The 23,506-nt window shown below is 39.9% G+C and overlaps 1 long non-coding RNA gene across 1 annotated transcript; it reads right to left on the bottom strand.

Moving 5' to 3' along the window:
• Window positions 1-662: 662 nt before the first annotated feature.
• On the bottom strand, window positions 663-14,466 carry LOC117977119 (uncharacterized). Its single transcript, XR_004668089.3, has 2 exons — window positions 13,216-14,466; window positions 663-3,638 (listed from the first exon to the last, which is right to left on the bottom strand). It is a non-coding gene; the product is annotated as an uncharacterized LOC117977119 (long non-coding RNA).
• Between the last annotated feature and the right edge of the window lie 9,040 nt (window positions 14,467-23,506).

Genomic DNA, 23,506 nt, shown 5'->3' with positions numbered 1-23,506 from the left:
ACTTTCAAAGCTGATTATTTCTGTGACCCCTTCTTGTAAAATCTAAGAAGTGTGACAGCCTTGCCTGTTCTGTTCTGCCTTCTCTGTCCATTTTAGGTGGCACAATGTAAGTGGCAGTGTCTCTTCTAGTATAATCCAGTCTCTCTCCTCATTTCTCTTAAGATGGCTGATATAGTCCATGAATCCCACTCATGATCTCTTTATGAGATGATTTTTCAGCCACACTTTGAGGATTCTCTTCAGTACAAGTTTTCTAATTTTTGTAGTATGAATAGGCTGAGAATTTTCCAAATCTCCAAGTTCTGGTTTCTTTTTCCTTAACAATTTATTCTGCAATTCAAGTCTCCTCTTTTGCATTTTCCTGTAAGCAGTCAGGAAGAATGAAGCTTCCTGTGTCCTTTAACACTTTAATTACAGATCTTAGTGATAAATACTCAATTTTATCTCTCTGAAGCTCTACCTTCCACAAAATGCTAGAATACAGTTCTGCCAAGTTCTTCACCACTTTATATCAAGGGTTGTCTTTTCTTCATTTTCCATTAGCATGTTCCTCATTCCCCAGTGACACCTCACCAGAATTACCCTTATCAACCTTATTTCCAGCTTGCACATCAGAACTTTTCGAGCTTCTACTCATTTGTCAGTTTCAAAGCTGCTTCACGTTTTTAGTTTTTTGTTTGTTTGTTTGTTTTTAATTGCAGTACCTCTACTTCTCAGTACAAAATCTGCCTTAGCTCAGGCCACCATAACAAAATACCACAGACCAAATGGCTTACAAATCCATTTAATTTTAAATAAGTGAGGTTAAAAACACAGAAATCTATTGTTGGAACAAATTTTTAGTGCCACAAAAGAAATAGCATTTGAATATAAGTTTTCTCAGCTAGGCAAATTTACTTGTATAGAAGAGTGTATCTTGTGGATGGAGCAATGGCGAGAGCACATCACACAATGGAGAGCATTTTTAATGGAGAGGGTTTTTAATCCCTAACCCTGTTGGCCTTAGTTGCTGTTTCATTCCCCTATTGGTTGGGGTCGGCCGCACAGTCTAAGCTAAATGTAATTAGCTAATTAGAAGAGCGCAGGGAAGAACAGTTTCTGCCGGTAAAGCTGTTACAGCAGGGAGGGGGTGGTTTCCTGGCGGGCATGTCTGAGCACAGCAGGGCAGGAGGGGTTGATAGATTGGCAGGCAAGAATTATTTAGACCAGGGAAATAAGACTTCAGGAGAGACAGTACAAGGAAGTGAAGACCTCATGGAGAAGAATACCTTGTTTGTAACAAAGTGAAACTCTTTGAAGAGGAACTGTTTGAACTACTTGTTTTTAACAATTTGACCCCTCTTGAATTTATACACTTCCTTCTTTAAATTTATTTAACGTGGCTTGAATTTGTCGAATTTTTAAAAAATTATTATCTAGAAGGAAAAGTTTGTCTGAATAGGGTGGGGGAGAATTGGGGAAGGTTTTAATGAGAGCTGTTTTTATAAGCCTCTGAATTAGCTTATGGATGCAAGGGATAATACAACACTTAACAAGAATGATCACATTTAGTATAATAGCAAGGGAAGTGAGGATTTAGGACATAAGTCCTTCTAACTTGCTAAACCATTTTTCAATAAATTAGTGAAGGGATTATTTATTTTAGAAATTTTAGCTAGCTTATTGGACAAAGTAGTAAGGCCTTGTAGTACTTTTTTTATGATTCATTGGTGGCAGTGCTATTAGGGATAAAAGTACAACATTGAGTTTTAATTATGACACCAATTCTACCTCTTTTTTTTTGCTAGTATTATATTTAATGCTATTTTATTTTTTTTAAGTCATTTGACTGATGAGCCTTAATTGTTGACCTATTTTTTTAATAGCATCTTTGGTATAATTAAATTGTTGCTGGTTGTAATAGATGTAATTCATTTAACTTACATTTTTATTTATAGTCAACTACCAGAAAAATATAGACTCAAATCCTGCAGCTATTTGGTTATGGGCCTTAAATTTATTTGGTACTCTTTGTGGAACTTCGATAGTATTTATATAAACATGAGGATTAAAGGACTCACGAAGGGCATTTTTTGTTTTTGTGGTGTTTTGCCATTATCTTTCTTGGTTGATGAAATGAGAGGGGGGAAAGGATGGCCTTTTCACCTGGAAAAGGCCTAGAGCATAAGTGCCACCCTAATGGCTTGGCAGAGTACCCAGCAATAGTCCCTCGCAATACCACTACACATCTGCTTGGGGATGAACAAGGCAGACTGATTGGTAAGCTCTTGAAAAGGCTTGGTTTCACTGCACCCTGTTAAGTCTCCAAGGAATGCTAACTCTTCCCCCTGCAGTGAAAGGCACGAGGTGAAGTTAATATTAGGGACTGGAGGCCAGATGGCCCTCAGGGGCTGACCCTTAGGGCTCTTGACCTCAGGGAACAGCAGTGAAAGAGTTTGGCATGACTCATCGCCCCAGGCTGTGGGGTTTTGGAAGGGGGCTAGCATACAGCTACCATACTGTTTACGCCCAGCTACCATTCAGCTTATGCCCAGTCCATGAGAGGACCACCCAAGTGGAAAGGGGACAATTTGGATCTCTGGCTTGCCTGTCACACTAGAGTAACTGTCGCTTTTGTTTAGCATGTGAACAGAATGTTTAATCCATTCCAGCCAAGCATTTGTGTCTTGATACCCTGTTTAATTGCTATAGTTTGTTTTAAATTTTTAACCTCTGTAACAGGTACTTTGGTTTTATCATTGGGTATATAATGAGAAAAGATTTGATTAGCAGAGAACTTTGGAGAGGGAGAAGGGGGCGCAGGAGGTGGGGAAACAACGAAGTGCATTTTAAAGGATCCTAAAGCGTCCTTCCCTGATACTTCTGCTCTTATACTATAGACATAGCTTAATGAAGGGGAAGAACTCTGGGGAGCAGAGATGGTAATCTGTACTGGATTATGATGGTTCAGCTGACAATTGGGAGGGGTAAGTGCTTTAGTAAAATAAATATATGGTTTTAAGAAACTGCAAGTACTAGTTAGGGCAATCTATCCTTGTTCTTTAGTATTTTATAGAGCATTGGACCAACTTTGGCAGAGAAGCTCTGCCCTAGGAGGACAAGATTCCAGTTTATACTGGAATCTTTGTCAAACTATTTTTAAACTAACTTATCCTAGTTAACAGATTTTTAGTCTGAGGAGAGCTAGGAAGGACAAAGATACTGTTCTGAAGTGGAGTGTTGCCTCTGGCTTGGTAAATCTCCACAGAGCATCAAAAGGCAAGCATTAAAAGTAATAGTTTGGGGTGAACTTGACTTAGTTACATTAATGATGAGAGGACTAGTAATAGAAGGGGAAAAGAAAGAGTTGCAACATAAGAGGATTAAACCCGTTTTAGCTTTAGCTTGTTTGGAGTTGGCCCTGGAATAACTGTCCATGATTCTGGAGGGGGTGGTGCTTTTTTGACCCGGGTGTGATGGGTCCATCTTCTTTGCTGTTTCAACTGTGGTCTTGGTGGTTAGAAGCACTAGGAAGGGTCCTTCCCAAAGCTGGTTCGAGTTTTGCTTCCCTCTAGCTCTTAATGAAAATGTGATCTCCAGGTTGATGCAGGTGTGCTGGGAAATCCAGGGGTGGTGCCTGTGCTAAAAGGCCTTTAGTTCTGAGGGAAGAGAGAGTGGAAGGTAGACTAAGTATATAGTTTTTGCAAAACTGATTTTTTGTTTGTTTGTTTCGAATGTAGGAATGTCAGCAGTGGAGTGTAAATAAGGCAACCCATATACCATTTCATAAGGGGATAAGCCAACATCTTTCTGAGGGGCATTCCTGACTCTTAACAAGGCAATGGGGAGGCATTTAGTCTATGGTAACCGAATCTCTAAAACTAATTCGGCTAGGTGAATTCTTAGAGTTTGTTTTTTTTATATTCTTCCTGATGAAGGTGGGTGCCAGGGGGATGGTATTTTTATGTTATGTTTAGTACTTGGGCTAATTTTTTAACGGCATGTGCAGTGAAATAAGTCTTATTATCTGAATCAATATTTTCTATTAATCTAAACTTGGGTATAATGTTTTCAATTAATGCTTTAACTACATTACTGGCTGTGGCACTTGAAAAGAGAATAGCCTCTACCTAGTGAGTAAGGTGATTTACATTACTAATAGGTACTTTAGGCAACCAATTTGGGGCCATTTTGGTGTAATCAATTTGGACACTTTAGAATGGCCTTAATCCTGGCTCCCTTCCTCCAAGGGGTGACTTTCTTAGAGTTTGCTTATTAGTGTGTGTATATATATATATATATACACACACACACACACACACGTATATATATGTATATATACACACACATATGTATGTATATATATACACACACACATATATGTATGTATGTATGTATATATTAGGCAACTATCTGTAACTTGTTTGCCAGAGTATACATTTTTACACATCCATAGACTGTGAGAATTGCATCACATATAGCTTGGGACTTAGGCTGCTGAGTAGGGAGATGGTGGAGGCACGGCTGCCCAGACTCAGGCTGCTGCGAGGTCTGCTCTCCTCTATCAAGGGTCAGCTATTGGGTCCAAATGACAGGGGCAAGCAGTCTCCTGCCTCCTTTTTCTACTAGTTGCTGTCTCTCATAGTTCTCAATCTCTCTCACCTGCTCACTCACTTTTTGTCTCTTTGTCTCCTGTCTTTTCCTCTTTTTTTTTTTTTTGCAATTTTTTTTTTTTGAGATGGAATTTCACTCTTTTTGCCCAGGCTGGAGTGTAATGGTGCGATCTCAGCTCACTGCAACCTCTGCCTCCTGGGTTCAAGCGATTCTCCTGCCTCAGTCTCCCAGGTAGCTGGGATTATAGGCGCTTGCCACCATGCCCAGATAATTTTTTGTATTTTTAGTAGAGACAGGGTTTCACCATGTTGGCCAGGATAGTCTCAATCTCTTGACCTCGTGATCCACCTGCCTCAGCCTCCCAAAGTGCTGGGATTACAGGTGTGAGCCACTGCTCCTGGCCTCCTCTCTCTTCTACACTATTTCTCTCCTTAGTCTCACTTTCTATGTCCCTCTCTGATCTCTGTCTCGTTTAGTCTCTTTCTCACTCATTCTCTCCTTCTATCTCTGTCTCTAATTTTTTTGTTTCTCTCTACATTTTTTATTTTTAGACTCATAGGGTTTTAAGTTTCTATCTCATTTGCATTCTCTCTTTCTTTTTTTCTCTCTCTCTGTCATCCCCTGTTTCTTCTCTGTTGGGAGCAGGCCCCTCAAAATGTGGCCATAAACTGGCCTTAAAACTGGCCATAAACAAAACCTCTGCAGCACTGTAACATGTTCATAATGGCCCTAATGCCCACGCTGGAAGGTTGTGGGTTTACCGGAATGAGGACAAGGAATACCTGGCCTGCTCAGGGCGGAAAACGGCTTAAAGGCATTCTTAAGCCACAAACAATAGCATGAGTGATCTGTGCCTTAAGGACATGCTTCTGCTGCAGTTAACTAGCCCAACCTATTCCTTTAATTCAGCCCATCCCTTCATTTCCCATCAGGGATACTTTTAGTTAATTTAACATGTACAGAGATAATACTAATGACTGGTTTGCTGTTAATAAATACGTGGGTAAATCTCTGTTCGGGGCTCTCAGCTCTGAAGGCTGTGAGACCCCTGATTTCCCACTTCACACCTCTATATTTCTGTGTGTGTGTGTCTTTAATTCCTCTAGCACCACTGGGTTAGGGTCTCCCTGACCGGGCTGGTTTCGGCAAGTGGTGTCCATCGTGGGGGTTTGAATCCAGGTCAAAGTGTCACCAGAGCGATGGTTGGAATGGAAAACTAGCTGGAGGACACCCGAGCACTCTTAAAGCAATCCCCATGGTGAGTAAGAAGGGGAGCTTGGAAGCATCAGGGTAACAATGGGACAGGTGTGGGGTCTGGTTCGTTTCACCTTGGAGCTTTTTCACGCTGATGATGACGAGGAACTAGAGTATAACAAAGTAACAGAAGAGGTTACAGAGCAGGTTTATTTGCCAGCTAAAGCTAAAGCAGCAAAGGAGGGAGAGGTTCCTCTCTACCCTTCTGCACCCCCTCATTATTATTTTGAAGAAAGAGACCCTCCAGATCTTTCTTTTCCGGAGGACACTGGGTGAAAAGTAGTTGCCCCAGTGACTGTTTGAGCTCAGGCAGGAATTCAGCAAGCTAGACGAGGGGTGATTTAGAGGCTTGGCAGTTCCCTGTTAGAATACACCCCCTAGATCCACAGGGAAATATTATAGCTACATTTGAGCCTTTTCCTTTTTAAATTCAGGAAAGCACATTTAGTTGATTATATCAAGAACTGTGATGGTATGGGAGGTAATCTGCATAAAGCTACTTTGTTGGCATAGGCAATGGCAGGACTGAGAGTGGATAAAGGAAATATTCCATTTCCTGGAGCTTGTTTTAACTGTGGGAAGCATGGTCATACTAAAAAAGAATGTAGAAAAAATCAGCGAGTCAGCCCGCCAGATAGGGGAAGAAAGAAAACTGCTGATCCTGAAATATGTCCAAAATATAAAAAAGGAAAACATTGGGCTAATCAGTGTCACCCTAAGTTTGATAAAGATGGGAACCCAATTTCAGGAAACACCATGAGGGGCCCGTCCTGGGCCCCTTTCTAAAGTGGGGCATTTCCAAGTCAGGCCATTCCCTCACCCCTATACAATATCTGTCCCCTGCCACAGCTGGTAGTGCTGCAGTAGATTTATGCTGCACAAAAGCTGTAAGCCTTCTGCCTGGGGAAGACTTGCAAAAGGTCCCAACAGGAGTCTGTGGACCCTTGCCAGAAGGGACAATAGGATTACTTTTAGGAAGGCCTAGTTTAAGTTTAAAAGGCATACAAATACATACAGGAGTCATTGATTCAGATTACATTGGGGAAATTCAAATTGTTATATCTACTTCTGTTCCCTGGAAAGCAGAGCCAGGAGAGTGCATATCACAGCCCCTGATTGTGCCACATGTGGGAATGGGGAAAAGTGAAATTAAGTGAACAGGAGGATTTGGAAGCACAAATAAACAAGGCAAAGTAGCTTATTGGGTAAATCAAATTACTGATAAATGTCCTGCCTGTGAAATAACTATTCAGGGAAAGAAATTTAAAGGTTTGGTACACACAGGAGATGACATTTCAATCATTTCTCTCCAGCAATGGCCATCCACGTGGCCAATTCAACCTGCTCAATTTAACATAGTTGGAGTTGGTAATGCCCCTGAAGTATATCAAAGTAGTTATATTTTGCATTGTGAAGGGCCCGATGGACAACCTGGGACTATTCAACCAATTATAACTTATGTACCTATAAATTTATGGGGAAGAGATTTATTACAACAATGGGGGAGCACAAGTTCTAATTCCAGAACAATTATATAGCCCTCAAAATCAACATATGATGCATGAAATGGGGTATGTCCCTGGTATGGGACTAGAAAAAAATTTGCAAGGTTTGAAAAAACCACTTCAAGTGGAAAGACAAAGTTCCTGCCAAAGATTAGGATATAATTTTTGATGGCAGCCATTGTTAAACCTCCAGAACCTATACCTTTAAAATGGTTAACAGATAAGCCAATTTGGATAGAACAATGGCCGCTAAGTAAAGAGAAACTGGAGGCTTTAGAGAAAGTAGTTACTGAACAATTAGAAAATGGGCACATAGCTCCAACATTTTCCCCTTGGAATGCTCCAGTTTTCTTAATTAAGAAAAAATTAGGTAAATGGAGAATGTTAACTGACTTAAGAACTATCAATTCAGTTATACAACCTGTGGGAGCATTACAGCCAGGATTGCCTTCTTCTGCTATAATTCCAAAAAATTAGACTTTAATAGTCATAGATTTAAAAGACTGTTTCTTTACTGTCCCTTTAGCCGAGCAAGACTGTGAACGGTTTGCATTTACAATTCCTGCAGTAAACAACCTGTAGCCTGCTAAGCATTATCATTGGAAAGTGTTGCTACAGGGCATGTTAAACAGTCCAACAATTTGCCAGACGTAGGTGGTGCAAGCAATTGAACCTACTTGTAGAAAATTTTGGGTGTTACATTATTCATTACATGGATGATATAGTTTGTGCTGCCCCCATTTGAGAAATATTACTCCAATGTTATGATCACTTGCAAAATTCGATTTCTTGCACTGGTTTAATTATAGCTCCCGAGAAAATTCAGACTACTACTACTCCTTACTCCTACTTGGGGACCTTAGTAAATGACACTATCATTGTGCCACAGAAAGTAACCATATGTAGGGATCAATTAAAAACATTAAATGACTTTTGAAAATTACTAGGGGAAATTAATTGGATACGACCTGCTCTAGGCATTCCTACCTATGCCGTGAGTAATCTGTTTTCTATCCTTAGAGGAAATCCTAGTCTCACTAGCCCTCGGCATTTAACAAAGGAGGCTGAGGCAGTTACAACTGATTGAGAAGCAAGTCCATAAAGCTCAAATAAATAGAATAGATCCAGAGAAGACTCTAGATTTGCTAATTTTTTCAACTCAGCATTCACCTACTGGTGTTATTGTCCAAGAACAGGACTTAGTAGAGTGGGTTTTTCTTCTACATACTAATTCATGGACTCTAACTCCTTATTTAGATCAAATTCTATTATGATAGGGATTGGGAGAACTTGGATTGTTAAATTACATGGATAAGATCCTGGAAAAATTATTGTCCCTCTCATGAAGGCACAAATACAGCAAGCTTTTATAAATAGTCTTACTTGTCAAACCCATTTAACTGACTTTGTGGGTATTCTTGATAATCATTTTCCTAAAACAAAGCTGTTTCAGTTTTTGAAATTAACTAATTGGATTCTCCCCAAAATAACTAAATTTAAGCCAATGGAAGGTGCTGAGAATGTTATTACAGATGGGTCTAGTAATTGTAAAGCTTCTTATTTTGTCTCAAAAAGTAAAGTTTTCCAGATGCCCTATACTTCAGCTCAAAAAGCGGAGCTTCTAGCAGTAATTGAGGTATTGACTGCTTTTGATATGCCTATTAATGTGATTTCTGATTCTTCATAGTGGTTCATTGCAGACAGTTAATTGAAAATGCTCAGTTATTATTTCATACAGATGAACAACTGATGACTTTATTTACCCAGTTGCAAACAGCAGTTAGAAGTAGAATGCACCCTTTTTACATCAGTCACATTAGGGCTCATACACCTCTTCCAGGACCTTTGACTGAAGGGAATCAAATGGCTGATTGCCTAGATGCTAATGCAGTATCTAATGTTAGACATTTTCACAATTTAACCCATGCTAATGCCTCTGGTCTCAAACGCAGATACAGAAATACCTGGAAAGAAGCTAAAAATATTATCCAGTGATGCCCAACTTGCCAAATGGTACATTCCTCATCTTTTACAGGAGGAGTTAATCCTTGAGGATTGGAACCTAACTCTTTTTGGCAAATGGATGTCACACATGTTCCTTCGTTTGGAAGACTAGCTTATATATGTGTATGTGTGGACACCTTTTCTCACTTTATATGGGCTACATGCCAATCAGGAGAGTCTTTGGCCTGTCTGAAACATCATCTTTTGCACTGTTTTGTGGTGATGGGCATTCCAGCTTCTATTAAAACAGATAATGCCCCAGGCTATACTAGCCAATCTCTAGCTACATTTTTCTCTATGTGGAGTATTAAACACTTTACTGGTATCCCATACAATTCTCAAGGACAAGCCATAGTGGAAAGAATGAATCTCTCCCTAAAACAGCAGTTGCAAAAGCAGAAAAGGGGAGACAGAGAATATGGAACCACACAGATACAACTGAATCTAACATTATTAACATTAAATTTTTTGAACCTGCCCAAAGGCCAGATGTTATCAGCAGCTGAATAGCATCTACAGAAACCAGCTGCAAAGACAGAAACAGAACAACTGATTTGGTGGAGAGATCCAATAATAAAAAGATGGGAAATAGGTAAAATAATAACTTAGGGTAGAGGTTATCCTTGCGTTTCTCCAGGCGAAAATCAACAGCCAATTTGGATACCTTCAAGACACCTGAAACCTTATCATGAGCCAGATACTGAGGAAGAGACTCTGGGAGGATCCCAAGGACCCCCCAGTTGCAGCCATGTCAAGACTGATGCTGAGGAGGACCCCAACTGTCATGAGTAACACCCGTTGAACACAGCCACCCACCTGGGGACAGATCAAGAAGCTGTCACAGATGGTGGAAGAAAACCTGAGGAAAGTGGGACAACCAGTCACAATGAATAATTTAATGGTAGCTATGATAGTGGTTATCACCACTGCTGTGAGTATTCCTTCAATAAGAGCTGACACAGAGAACAATTATACTTGTTGGACATATTGATCAATCTTGGCTGGCAATAATGCCTGGATGCAATCACTCTATGACCCAGTTACACATGCTTTCTGATCTCAGTATTTACCATAATAAATCTGCTCCTATAATTGAGGCATACCGCCCTCAAAAACCTATTAGTAAACAGAATTGGACCCAGTTAGAAAAAATGAATGTGCTTGTTTAGGAAAATTGCATTGCAGAATAGGCAGAGGTGCTACACAATTATTCCTACGGAATCATTATTGATTGGTTCCCTAAGGGGATGTTTAGCTTGAATTGCACCTTTCAGTCTGCATGCCCCAGCCACACTATGTTCACCTGGTCTGAACAAAATGCTCAGATGGTAGAAATGATAAGAAGTACAACAAGAGTTCCTATTATCTGGAACCATAGCGGTATACTGGCACCTCAACCTCAAATGATATGGCTAGTTGTAGGAGTTAACATTAAGGATTTGTGGAAACTATTAATAGCTCTTAATAAGATTACAATTTTGGAAAGAATAAAAAAGTATCTAAAAGGACACTCTACAAACTTGTTTTTGGATATTGCAAAATTAAAAGAACAAATTTTAAAACATCCCAGGCACACCTGACCTTAATTCCAGGAACTGGGGTGCTTAAAGGAGCTGCAGACAAATTAGCAGCTAGTAACCCATTAAAATGGATAAAAACACTTGGAAGCTCTGTAATTTCAATGATGATTGTGCTTTTAATCCATGTTATTTATCTTTGTGTAGTCTGCAGATGCAGATCCTGACTCCTATGAGAAGTAGCTCACTGTGACAAAGCTCTTTGCTTTTATTGATCTGCAAATCAAAGAAGGGGGACATGTTGGGAGCAGGCCTCCCAAAATCTAGCCATAAACTGGCTCCAAAACTGGCTATAAACAAAATCTCTGCAGCACTGTAACATGTTCATAATGGCCCCAAAGCCCACGCTGGAAGGTTGGGGGTTTACCGGAATGAGGGCAAGGAACACCTGACCCTCCCAGGGTGGAAAACTGCTTAAAGGCATTCTTAAGCCACAAACAATATCATGAGTGATCTGTGCCTTAAGGACATGCTTCTGCTGCAGTTAACTAGCCCAACCTATTCCTTTAATTTGGCCCATCCCTTCATTTCCCATAAGGGATACTTTTAGTTAATTTAACATCTATAGAAACAATGCTAATGACTGGTTTGCTGTTAATAAATACGTGGGTAAATCTCTGTTCAGGGCTCTCAGCTCTGAAGGCTGTGAGACCCCTGATTTCCCACTTCACACCTCTATATTTCTGTGTGTGTGTCTTCAATTCTTCTAGCGCTACTGGGTTAGGGTCTCCTTGACCGAGCTGGTCTCAGCATTCTCTCCCTCACACTCAGTCTCTTCCTCTTTCTCACTTGGGACATTGTCTTTTAAAGTGACCTAATTTTTCACATTTGAAACAATTTTTCTGTCTTTTTTTTTTCTTCCTGTGAGTCTCCTGGCTTTACTCTTTCATACATTTTATATCACCTGGACAGTGGTGGTCTAGGTTCTTTATATGTCTGGCTCCCTTGGTACTTTGTTGTATGTTGGACAGCAAGATTTTTGCCTTTTGCTTTTGTTTTTCTTTTTCTCTTCTTACATATACTGTTTGGGATTTTTTTTTTTTTTTTTTTTTTTTTTTGAGGCAGAGTTTCACTCGTTGCCTGGGCTGGAGGGCAGTGGTGTGATCTCAGCTCACTGCAACTTCTGCCTCCTGGGTTCAAGTGATTCTCCTGCCTCAGCCTCCCAAGTAGCTGGGATTATAAGCAAGTGCCACCATGCCTGGGTAATTTTGTATCTTTAGTAGAGATGGGGTTTCTCCATTTTGGTTAGGCTGGTCTTGAGCTCCTGACTTCAGGTGATCTGCCTGCCTTGGCCTCCCAAAGTGCTGAGATTTCAGGCATGAGCCACTGCACTGGTGTTTTTTGGGCTTTTTAAAGAAGCTCTTCTATAGGTCTATATTTCTGGTTCTCTATTTTTTGTAATATTTTGTTAGTATCTGGCCAACTATTAGCTACAAAATGAAGCTTTAACATCCCTCATCTGAGGGGGTCTTCTATTCCAGACTTGCATATTTCTCCATTTGCTCTTTGAGTTTTTTTCGGAATTTTATAGGTCATTTATTTTTTTCTTGTTGTGTATTGAAAGCTTTTGTAATGTTTTGGATACAGGGTACAGATTCTCTAATTCTTTTAATTATCATTTCTCTAAGGTCTTTTCATTATTCTTCTAATATTTTAACATTAGGCCTAGGGGACTATCTGGGGAATATTATTGTTGCTAGCTTTATCCTTTTTCTTACCGTGCTTGGGGTGTTTCCCATCTTGATGGTTTTAGGGTTAGGCTCAATCTCCCCTACTGGAGATTTCTTGCCTTTTGGGGTAAGTCTCAATTTCCCCTACTGGAAATTTCTTGCAATTTGGGGTGAGGCTCAGTTTCCCCTTATGGAAATTTTTTGCCTTCCTTACTACTGGAGGTTCCTGTGAGGCTCAATCCCCCCTACTGGGAATTTTTTGCCTCTTCTTTCACTTCATCCTTCTCTAGCCATGTTAGGTCCCTCTTAGCATTGGTGGGTTGGTATAAACCCCCATCCTGGACTCCTTTACAGGTGGGTCACCCTAAGCCATATGAGGTGACCACAGAACTGCAGATCTAGACTTAACACTCATTTCACATGCAATTGTGCATCTTATTCATACTCTTTTAACTTCCAAGATACCCCTTCCAAGGAATACTTCACCACCCCCGCAGTTTTTCATGCCTTGGTATGTCCTGACCAAGGAATATTTCACTGCCCCTGTGGCTTTTCTTAGCTTGGTCATGACCACCTAGGAAATACTTTGCCAGCTCCTGCAGCATTTCTTACCTTGGTCTGTGGACAGAGTTATCTGGTCACCACGGTATTTGTAGGTCTTTTCTTCCCATGTTGCTGAGAGTCCGGGTTTATTCATCACACTAGGTGGGTCTCCATTCCTTACCCCTGAGGCTACTGCAGTGAGGCAGTGGGGCATGTGTCCTCACAGGAGAGGACTGGAAACCCTCCGGGAGGAGAATGGGGTCCTTGTACAGGCCACCAAATTGTTAGAAACATATTATTTGTGCTGCAAAAGAAATAGCAGTCGAACATAAATTTTCTCAGAAAGTCAAATTTACTTCTAGAGAAGCATGCGTCTCGTGGATGGAGCAATGGCAGGAGCACATCAGACAAAAGACAGCAGGGGTTTTTAATCCCTAATGCACATGGCCCTAGTTGATGTGTCATTCCCCTATTGGTTGGAGTTGAACCACACAGTCTGAACTGAATGCAGTTAGCTAATTTGAAGAGCACAGGGAAGAACAGTTGTGGCAGGGAAGGCTGTTACAGCAGGGAGGGGGTGACTTCTTGGTGGGCATGCCTCAGCACAGCAGGATGGGAGGGGCTGATAGACTGGTGGGCAAGGTTAATTTAAACAACAGGGAAATAAGACTTCAAGACAGACAGTACAAGGAAGTAAAGACCTCTTGCAGAGAAACACTTTGTAACAAAATGAAACCCTTTGAAGAGGAACTATCTAAACTACTTGTTTTTTTTTTTTTTTTTTTTTTTGTGGGTTAAGGAGCAGAAAGTTTAATAGGCAGAAGAAAGGAGAGAGGAGAGCAGCTTCTTGTGAGAGAGAGGTGTCTGAAAAAAAAGTAAACTACTTGTTTTTAACGTTTACATTTGCATGTTTCTGGAGGCTGAAAATCTGAGATCAGAGTGCCAGCATGGCCCACTTCTGGTGAGAGCTCTCTTCCTGGCATGTAAATGCCTAATTCCTCATGTCTTCACATGATGGAGACCAAGAAACGGGTCGTGCTCTCACTCTCCCTCTCCCTCCCCACAGCCCCTTGTGTCCCTCGACTTCATTTAGTGATACTCCCTAAAGATCCTATTTTCACATACACTCACATTGGGGTTTGGGGCTTCAACAAATGAATTTTGGGGTCATTGTTCAGTCCAAAGTACTTAATATGATTCTTTTCCCTTTCCACATAGGCAGTGAGATAATCTGTAAGTAATGACTTATTCTTCCCCTTCAGTCATTAGGTTATATAAATATATATTTTCTTGCTTTACTGAATTGATTTTAACCTCCAGCACAACACCAACTAAAAGTAGTAATGCCAGCATAGTTGTCTTTGCAGTTGTGGTGAGATATGTGCTCCATTTTATTGGCTTGGCTGTAGGTTTTTATTTTTTGAAGCTTCTATCTCCTACAGGAATATATATAATCCCAGCACTTTGGAAGGCCGAGATGGGCAAATCACAAGATCAGGAGTTCGAGACCAGCCTGGCCAACATGGTGAAACCCAATGTCTACTAAAAATACAAAAAAATTAGCTGGGCTTAGTGGTGGCCACCTGTAATCCCAGCTACTTGGGAGGCTGAGGCAGGAGAATCGCTTGCACCCTAGAGGCGGAAGTTGCAGCGAGCTGAGATCGTGCCACTGCACTCTAGCGCTGGTGATGTAGCAGGACAAGCCACAGACAAAACTCCGCAGACACGGAGCTAAAGAAGGAAGAGGTTTATTCGGCCAGGAGCATCGGCAGGACTCCTGTCTCAAGAGCCGAGCTCCCCGAGTGAGCAATTCCTGTCCCTTTTAAGGGCTCACAACTCTAAGGGGGTCCACGTGAGAAGGTCGTGATCGATTGAGCAAGCAGGGGGTATGTGACAGGGGCTGCATGCACCGGTGGTCAGAGTGAAACAGAACAGACCAGAAAGTTTTACAATGCCTTTCCATACAATGTCTGGAATCTATAGATAACATAACTGGTTAGGTCAAGGGTCGATCTTTAACTACCAGGCTTAGGCCTGGTTTTGGGTCTGGTTCCTAGGCACTGGGCTACCTGCCTTTAGTTTTGCTTTTCTTTCTTTTTCTGAGTATAAAACAACATAAAACAATATGAGAGGGCCTGTCTCTCTTCTCTCATTTCCCGGCTTTGAGACTCTCACTTTTTATTAGTGGGAGTTCTCACTCTTATTTTTGCTACTTATGTCTTCCTGTGCAATAGATTGATAATGATTCATACAGTACACTTGTGCTGATACACAACATGAAGGGACATTGAGAGACTGGGCTATATGGTCGGCTAATTGCCAGAACAAATTTCTTGTTTATCCTGGAATTTCTGGTACTGGCACATTCAGTTCATCATAGAAGGTTTGAAATACTGGCTCAGGAGAGGGTTTATAAACTTTTCCTCAAACCACGATATTTACTTGAAGATCCAGTCCAGCTCCATCAATTTCTAGGGTTACACCTTCCCCTTTTTTCTAGTGAGGATTAAAGGGGTTGGTTATTACTAGTTCTAAGGGGTTACACGGACCACTGGTACAGGAATGGCCACTTTTCCCTTGGTGAAGGTGGACTGGATTTTTTCATTTTTTTATCCAAGTAGCCTGAATGACACAAGACCAGTATCTACATTTATTTTTACACAGTCTTAATTTATGATAAATGTACTTATTTTCTGTTATATAGCCTCTTTCTTAATTAAGAGAACCACATCCTATTTTTAACTTATTACTATTAATGACAGCACAGGCGTCGAATTTCAAGGTGACTCGTTCAGGCACCTCTTTTTTTTTTGTGGCTAACATTTTACTTGTATCGTTTATGAGCACCCACCAGTCCTCAGTTCTTACTCTTATTTTAAAAACTGTGGTCATGGGAGGCTCAGATGGGTCATAACACACATCAGGTTGGTCATTTCCTGGGCTACATACCTTGTATAGAATAACATTATACAAACAAGTTCTTTTTTAGAGTTTCAGTACACTTATAATAACCGTAAAATAATAGGAACGTAGCAACCTTTTGTCCTACTTTAGTGACTTGATGTATACACTGGGAACAGCCCTCAGTCTGAGGAAGGTCAGTTGAAATCTTTACTGTACAAGTCCAAAATTTAAGGAAAATGAGTCCCATGATGAGTTTTCTCATGCTTCAGCTGTGCGTGGACCAGTCAGCTTCTGGGTGTGACTGGAGCAATGCTTGTCGTCTTCTTCAGAGTCACTTTGCAAGGATTGGCGAATCTGCTCCAGTCCACGTACAGCTCCCAGTCTACTGATGTTTAAGGATGGTCTCGGAGGTTGGGCCCACTAGAATAAACTGATTCCAATACCTCTACACAGTTATGTTCAACTGGGCTCTCTGATACCAACAGCAAGGTGGCAGGGTTTAGGGTGTTGTAAACTTCAATGGCTATGCGGGGATTTTCACAGAGCAAGCTTTGGTATCTAGTTAGTCTAGCATTCGTTAACTAATGATGTCCTTTGGTATTTGTTAAAGTCACCACAGCATGGGGGGATTTTATGTTTAGGTTTTGCCTAAGAGTTAGCTTATCTGCTTCTTGTGCTAACAGGGCCATTGCTGCCAGGGCTTTTAGACATGGGGGCCAGGCTTTGGAAACCCTCTCTAGTTGTTTTGAGAGAAAGGCCACTGGCATTGGCCAGGGCCCCACAGTCTGGGTTAAAACTCCAACTGCCATTATTATTATTTTTTGACTCATACTGTGTAAAAACTTTTGTCAGGTCAGGTAGCCCCAGAGCTGGGGCTGACCTGAGTTTTTCTTTTAACTCATGAAAAGCTCGTTGCTGTTGGTTGTAATAGATGTAGTTTATTTAATCTACATTTTTATTAGATGTGATAGTTGAAAGACCCATAAGGGGCTTCTCTCAATTTAGGATGTCTTATTTTTCTCCCTCTAGTTGATGAAATGCCAGGGTGAAAGGGATAGCCAAATGGACTAAAGCACAAGTGCCACTCTAGTTATTCGGCAGAGTGCCCAGTATAGGTCCACCACGATAACACCACACATCCGCTCAGGGATGAACAAGGGCTGATTGATTGATAAGCTCTTGAAAATTCTTAAGCTCATCCCATCCCTTCAGGTCTCTAAGGAATGCTAAGTTTCTTCCCTGTCATGAGAGACACGAAGTGACCTTAGTGTTGGGAGACGGAAGCTGGATGTCTCTCGGGGGCTGACCCACAGGGTACCAGACTTTGGAATATAGCAGAGAGAGCTTGGCATGACTTATTACTCCAGGCTGTAGAATCCTGGAAAAGAGCTACCATGCAGCCTATGCCTGGTTGACTGGAGGACCACCTTAGTGAAAGAAGGACAATCTGGGCCTCTGGCCTGCCATGTGCACAAGCATAACAATTGCTTTTGTTTAACATGCAGATGGAATATTTGATCCATTTTAACCAGGCATTTACATCTTGGTATCCTGTCTTAATTGCTAAAGTTTGTTTTAAGTCTTTAACTTCTATGATCCTCTAGTAAAATGAATGTATGGTTTTAGGAAATTACAAAAACCGGTTGGGGCAGTCCATCCTTGCTCTTTAGTGGTCCACAGAACGTTGGACCAACTATGGCATGAAAGCTCTACATTGGGGGGGCAAGACTCTTGGTTGTCACTGGGGTCTTTATCGAAATCTCCCTAGATTAAATGGTCCTAGTTTACTAATGCCCAGTCTGAGGAGAGTCAGGAGGGACAGAAGTACTTTTCTGAAGTAGAGAGCTGTCTTTGACTTGGCAAGTCCCCACAGGGTATAACAAGGCAAGCATTAAATGCAATAATTTGAGGCGAAATTGACTTGGTTATGTTAATAACTAGATGGTCAGCAATAGAGTGTGGAAAGAAGAAAGAGTAATAGAATAGATGAAAAACATTTAAATTTTTCTTAGCTTTAGTTTGGTAGGGTTTTCCTCTGGGATTATGGCCCATGACTCTGGAGAGGGTGGCGTTTTCTTGACTAGGGTGTGATGAGTCCATCCTTTTTTGCTGTACAAACAGCAGTCTTGGTGGTTAGCAGCACAAGGTAGGGTCCTTCCCAGGCTGGCTCGAGGTTTTCTTCTTTCCACCTTTCAATGAGAACATGATCTTCAGCCTGGTGCTGGTTGACTGGAAATTCTAGGGGTGGTACATGTGCTGAAAGACTTTTAGTTTTGAGGGAAAGGAAAGTGGAAGATAAATCAAGTATATAATTTCTAAGAAATTGACCTTTTGTTTTAAATGTGGGGACCTTGGCAGTGGACTTTATAGTCCTTAGTGCCTTTTTACTGAGAAATTTCCTTTAGCACCTATTTTTATTGGTTTTTAGACCAAAGGAAGCTAAACACCATTTTATATTTAATAATACTTCTTGTATTATTTTTATACCAGATAAGCTAAATTTTATCTTTATATTAGTGTGTTATTAATGTTAAACTTAATTTTAATAAAAACTTGTAGACATATTTATCTAATTTTTAATGTTTGACCATAAGGTAAGATTTTATAGACTCTTTTTAACCTTTTAAAATTTTTGCTAAAGAGCAGGTTGGTGCTTTAAGAAAAACCTGTTATGCTTTTATTTTAATATCCAGTATACAGAAAAACTGGATGATACCCCTTTAATTTTGCTAATATATTTACCCACAGAATTTACTCCCAATTAACGTTTCAAAACTTGCTTAAACCTTTAAAACAAAATATACATATTTTTAACCTTTTAATGTAGGTAAAAATCCACATTCTTATGCCTCCTTATAATCCTTTTACCAAAGATATACTTTACTTTCCTTATACACCTTGCACATAAACTGTCTCTTCAATAGTTTTACATTTAGGAGGACTAATTACTTTTAAATTATACAACATTTCTTGCATAAATTCTTTTTTAACACACTTTTTTATAACTCTTTTTTTTGAAGATGATAACCATTCTCTTCCAAAGCGAATCTTTTTTTTATGTCTGTGGACTAGACTGTCTAAGGCCACAAGAATAGAAGTTACTATAGTACATGTTACGCTGTTAACTTTTAGCAAACTTTACTTTTGTTGAAAACCTTGTAAGTTTGGGATTTTCATTATCCTTTGCTATTAATAAGACCTTGTTTTGTCCAAATTAACTTAGAATTTGTATAGACGGCTTTTTTTTCTTAACTACTTGTCTATCTCTTTCTCTCTTTTTTTCTGTCTTTGATTTTGTCTCTCTCTTTTGACTTTCCTTTTGCCTCTGTCTCTTCCTCTCTCTCTCTCTGCCTCTTTCTCTCTCTCTCTCTGCTTGACTCCCTCTTTGTCTGTCTCTTCCTCTCTGTCTCTTTCTCTCTGTCTTTGCCTCTTTTCCTCTCTGTCTCTTTCCTTTCTCTATCTCTGCTGGTCTTTCCTTGCCTCTGATAGCCGCCTATGCTGCTTTTCTCTCAACCACTGTGTGTTGGGGGAAGGGGCTCTAAAACCAGCTGTAACCAAGTGTCTATGTACGGGAGCTGGTCTGTGTGCCCTGGCTTACAGGTTACCTTGTGCCATACCTTTGAAACAAGGGACCTGTCCAGGCTTCCTTCTAATGGTCAACCTACTTCTAATGCTGGCCAGTCTATCTTACACAAAGTTTTAAGTTTTCCTGGTGTCATAGTACTCCATAGTCTCCTTTAAATCTCCTGGTTTTTTTTTCTTAATTTTTCAACATAGTTCCTAGTGAAGTGGGCTTACTTTTGCCTCACTCATGTTTCCTCGAGACAAAACACCACGCTCACACCACATGCACACCACAAAACAAAGAACGGGTTAAAAGGGCACACACACACACCTTTGTAGTTTACACTAAACCAAAATCAAAACCAAAATCAGACTATCCAGAAATCCAAGCCAGGTCAAAACCAAAACCAAAGTATCAAGCAATCCAAGTCAAAAACAAAAACCAAAGTGCCAGTATAGGCACACCGTGGGTGATCAGGCCACGCTTCCACTCAAATGGAGTGGGCAAGTTCCCAAGACCAGTCCTGTCAAGCAATTCAAACCAAGTCAAAACCAAAACCAAAACCAAAACCAAAGTGCTGATAAAGGCACACCGTGGGTGATCAGGCCACACTTCCACTAAAACGGAGTGGCAAGTTCCAAAGACTAGTCTTACCAAGTTTTAGATGTCAAGACTCTAGGTGCCCGTTCCTTCCAGGTGCTCAGCCACTGCATTGATCCTCCACGGGGGCCTGCCACACACTGCTCTGGCGAGGTGTCCCACCAGGGCAAATGCCTACCTGGGAGTACTCTCAGGATCTGCATTGCTCGGGCTGGTCGTGGTCCCCCTCAGGGATGTTCCACAGGGCAGGCTTAAGCCACCTAAGGAGCTGCCTCGACCATCCACCAATCACCTCACTTCCCAGTCAGGGAACCAAGAAATGTAGCAGGACAAGGCGCAGACAAAACTCCTCAGACACTGAGTTAAAGAAGGAAGAGGTTTATTCAGCCGTGAGCATTGGCAGGACTTCTGTCTCAAGAGTCGAGCTCCCTGAGTGAGCAATTCCTGTCTCTTTTAAGTGCTCACAACTCTAAGGGGGTCCACGTGAGAGGGTCATGATTGATTGAGCAAGGAGCAGGTATGTGATAGGGGTTGTATGCACCCGTGGTCAGAGTGAAACAGAACAGACCGGGAAGTTTTACAATGCCTTTCCATACAATGTGTGGAATCTATAGATAACATAACTGGTTAGGTCAGGGGTCAATCTTTAACTACCAGACTTAGGTCAGGCAGGCCCAGGCCTGGTTTCAGATCTGGTTCCTAGGTGCTGGGCTACCTGCCTTTAGTTTTGCTTTTCTTTCTTTTTCTGAGTATAAAACAATATAAAACAATATGAGAGGGTCTGTCTCTCTTCTCTAAGTGACAGAGTGAGACTCTGTCTCAAAAACAAAAAAAATAAAGGAAAACGCAATGGAATCAGCAGGTTCTAAGAAATAAAGAATGAAGAAACAAAGGCCTACAGAAAGCCTGACTGAATGGAAGAGATAGACCATGCCATTCACTGGCATCTTTATCAATGTGGAAGAATCATTGAAAGGCTCTAGGAACATGAGGAGAGGCAAACAAAAAAGTTTTATGTAGATACACACACACATATATATATTTTATTTTATTTTTTACAGGCATGAGCCACCATGCCCGGCTATATATATATATACACACATATGTATATGTATATATACACATATATACATATACATATACATATATACATATATACACATACGAACATATACACATATATGTATATATACACATGTGTATATATGTATATATACACGTGTATATATGTATATATACACGTGTATATATGTATATATACACGTGTATATATGTATATATACACGTGTATATATGTGTATATATACACGTGTATATATGTGTATGTATACACATGTGTATATATGTGTATGTATACACATGTGTATATATGTGTATGTATACACATGTGTATATATGTGTATGTATACACATGTGTATATATGTGTATGTATACACATGTGTATATATGTGTATGTATACACATGTGTATATATGTGTATGTATACACATGTGTATATATGTGTATGTATACACATGTGTATATATGTGTATGTATACACATGTGTATATATGTGTATGTATACACATGTGTATATATGTGTATGTATACACATATATGTATACATATACACACGTGTGTATATATGTATATATACACACGTGTGTATATGTATATATACACGTGTGTATATATGTATATATATACACGTGTGTATATACGTATATACACACGTGTGTATATACGTATATACACACATGTGTATATATATACATATATACACGTGTGTATATATACATATATACACGTGTGTATATATACACATATATACACGTGTGTATATACACATATATACACACGTGTATATACACGTATATACACACGTGTATATATGTATATATACACACGTGTATATATGTATATATATACACGTGTGTATATATGTATATATACACGTGTGTATATACGTGTATATACACGTGTGTATATACGTGTATATACACACGTGTATATACGTATATATACACACGTGTATATATGTGTATATACACACGTGTATATACGTATATATACACGTGTATATATATACGTATATATACACGTGTATATATGTATATACGTATATATACACGTGTATATATGTATATATGTATATATACACATATGTATATATGTATATATACACATATGTATATATGTATATATACACATATGTATATATGTATATATACACATATGTATATATGTATATATACACATATGTATATATGTATATATACACATATGTATATATGTATATATACACATATGTATATATGTATATATACACATATGTATATATGTATATATACACATATGTATATATGTATATATACACATATGTATATATGTATATATACATATATGTATATATGTATATATGTATATATACACATATACATATACATATACATATATCCATATATATACACTTACGTATATATACTCATATATATGTATATATGTATATATGTGTATATATGTATATATGTATATATACACATATGTGTATATACACATGTGTATATATGTGTATATATACACATGTGTATATATATGTGTATATATATGTATATATATATTTTAATAGAGATGGGGTCGTGCCAGGCGCCGGCCTGGGCAACAAGAACGAAACTGCGCCCACTGGGGAAAAGCTTTGGAGGAGCATTCCCTGGGGTGTGTCCCATCCCCTATCCCAGCCTTTCCAGCCCATCTGTCCACCTGTAGCAGGGGCTAGGCCAGGTCCAACCTCTAAGCCGCCTCCAAGTACGGGCCCCAACCCTCTACCCACAGTTCCATCCAGAGGCGTGGTTGTAACCTCACCTTTTCTCTGAACCTGTTTCTGCATCCCACTCTCTGAGCCAGCCCAGGCCCTGTCCGCACCCACCCAGGAGGAAACTAGAATTTCTGTGTTCAACCCTGAAAAGTAGAGGTTCCTCTTCAAAGAGACTTTACTCTCCATCTAATTAGAAATAAATAGTAACTTCTCTTAGGAGTGAAATGCATTCAAAGACCTGTGCTAACATTCTTAAGTATCTGTGAGCTGTAATAAAGAAATCAATGTACTTATGTTCTTAGCTCTCACAATTTAGCCTAAATATTTGCCCTGGCATGCTTATACTGGTCCAAGCAAGCATTAGGTCATAGCCTGTTCCTCTTCCTTATTTGAAGGTGTTTTTAGCTTTCTCAGCATTCCACAAGTTATTTCCTCCTTCCTTTGTTCTCCTCTGCCTTTGCCTCTTTTAAAAAGTTCTGACTTGGTAGCCAACCGG

Source organism: Pan paniscus, chromosome 20 (genome assembly GCF_029289425.2).
Source record: "Pan paniscus chromosome 20, NHGRI_mPanPan1-v2.0_pri, whole genome shotgun sequence".
Taxonomy (NCBI): domain Eukaryota; kingdom Metazoa; phylum Chordata; class Mammalia; order Primates; family Hominidae; genus Pan; species Pan paniscus.
This window is presented reverse-complemented; position numbering and strand designations above follow the sequence as displayed.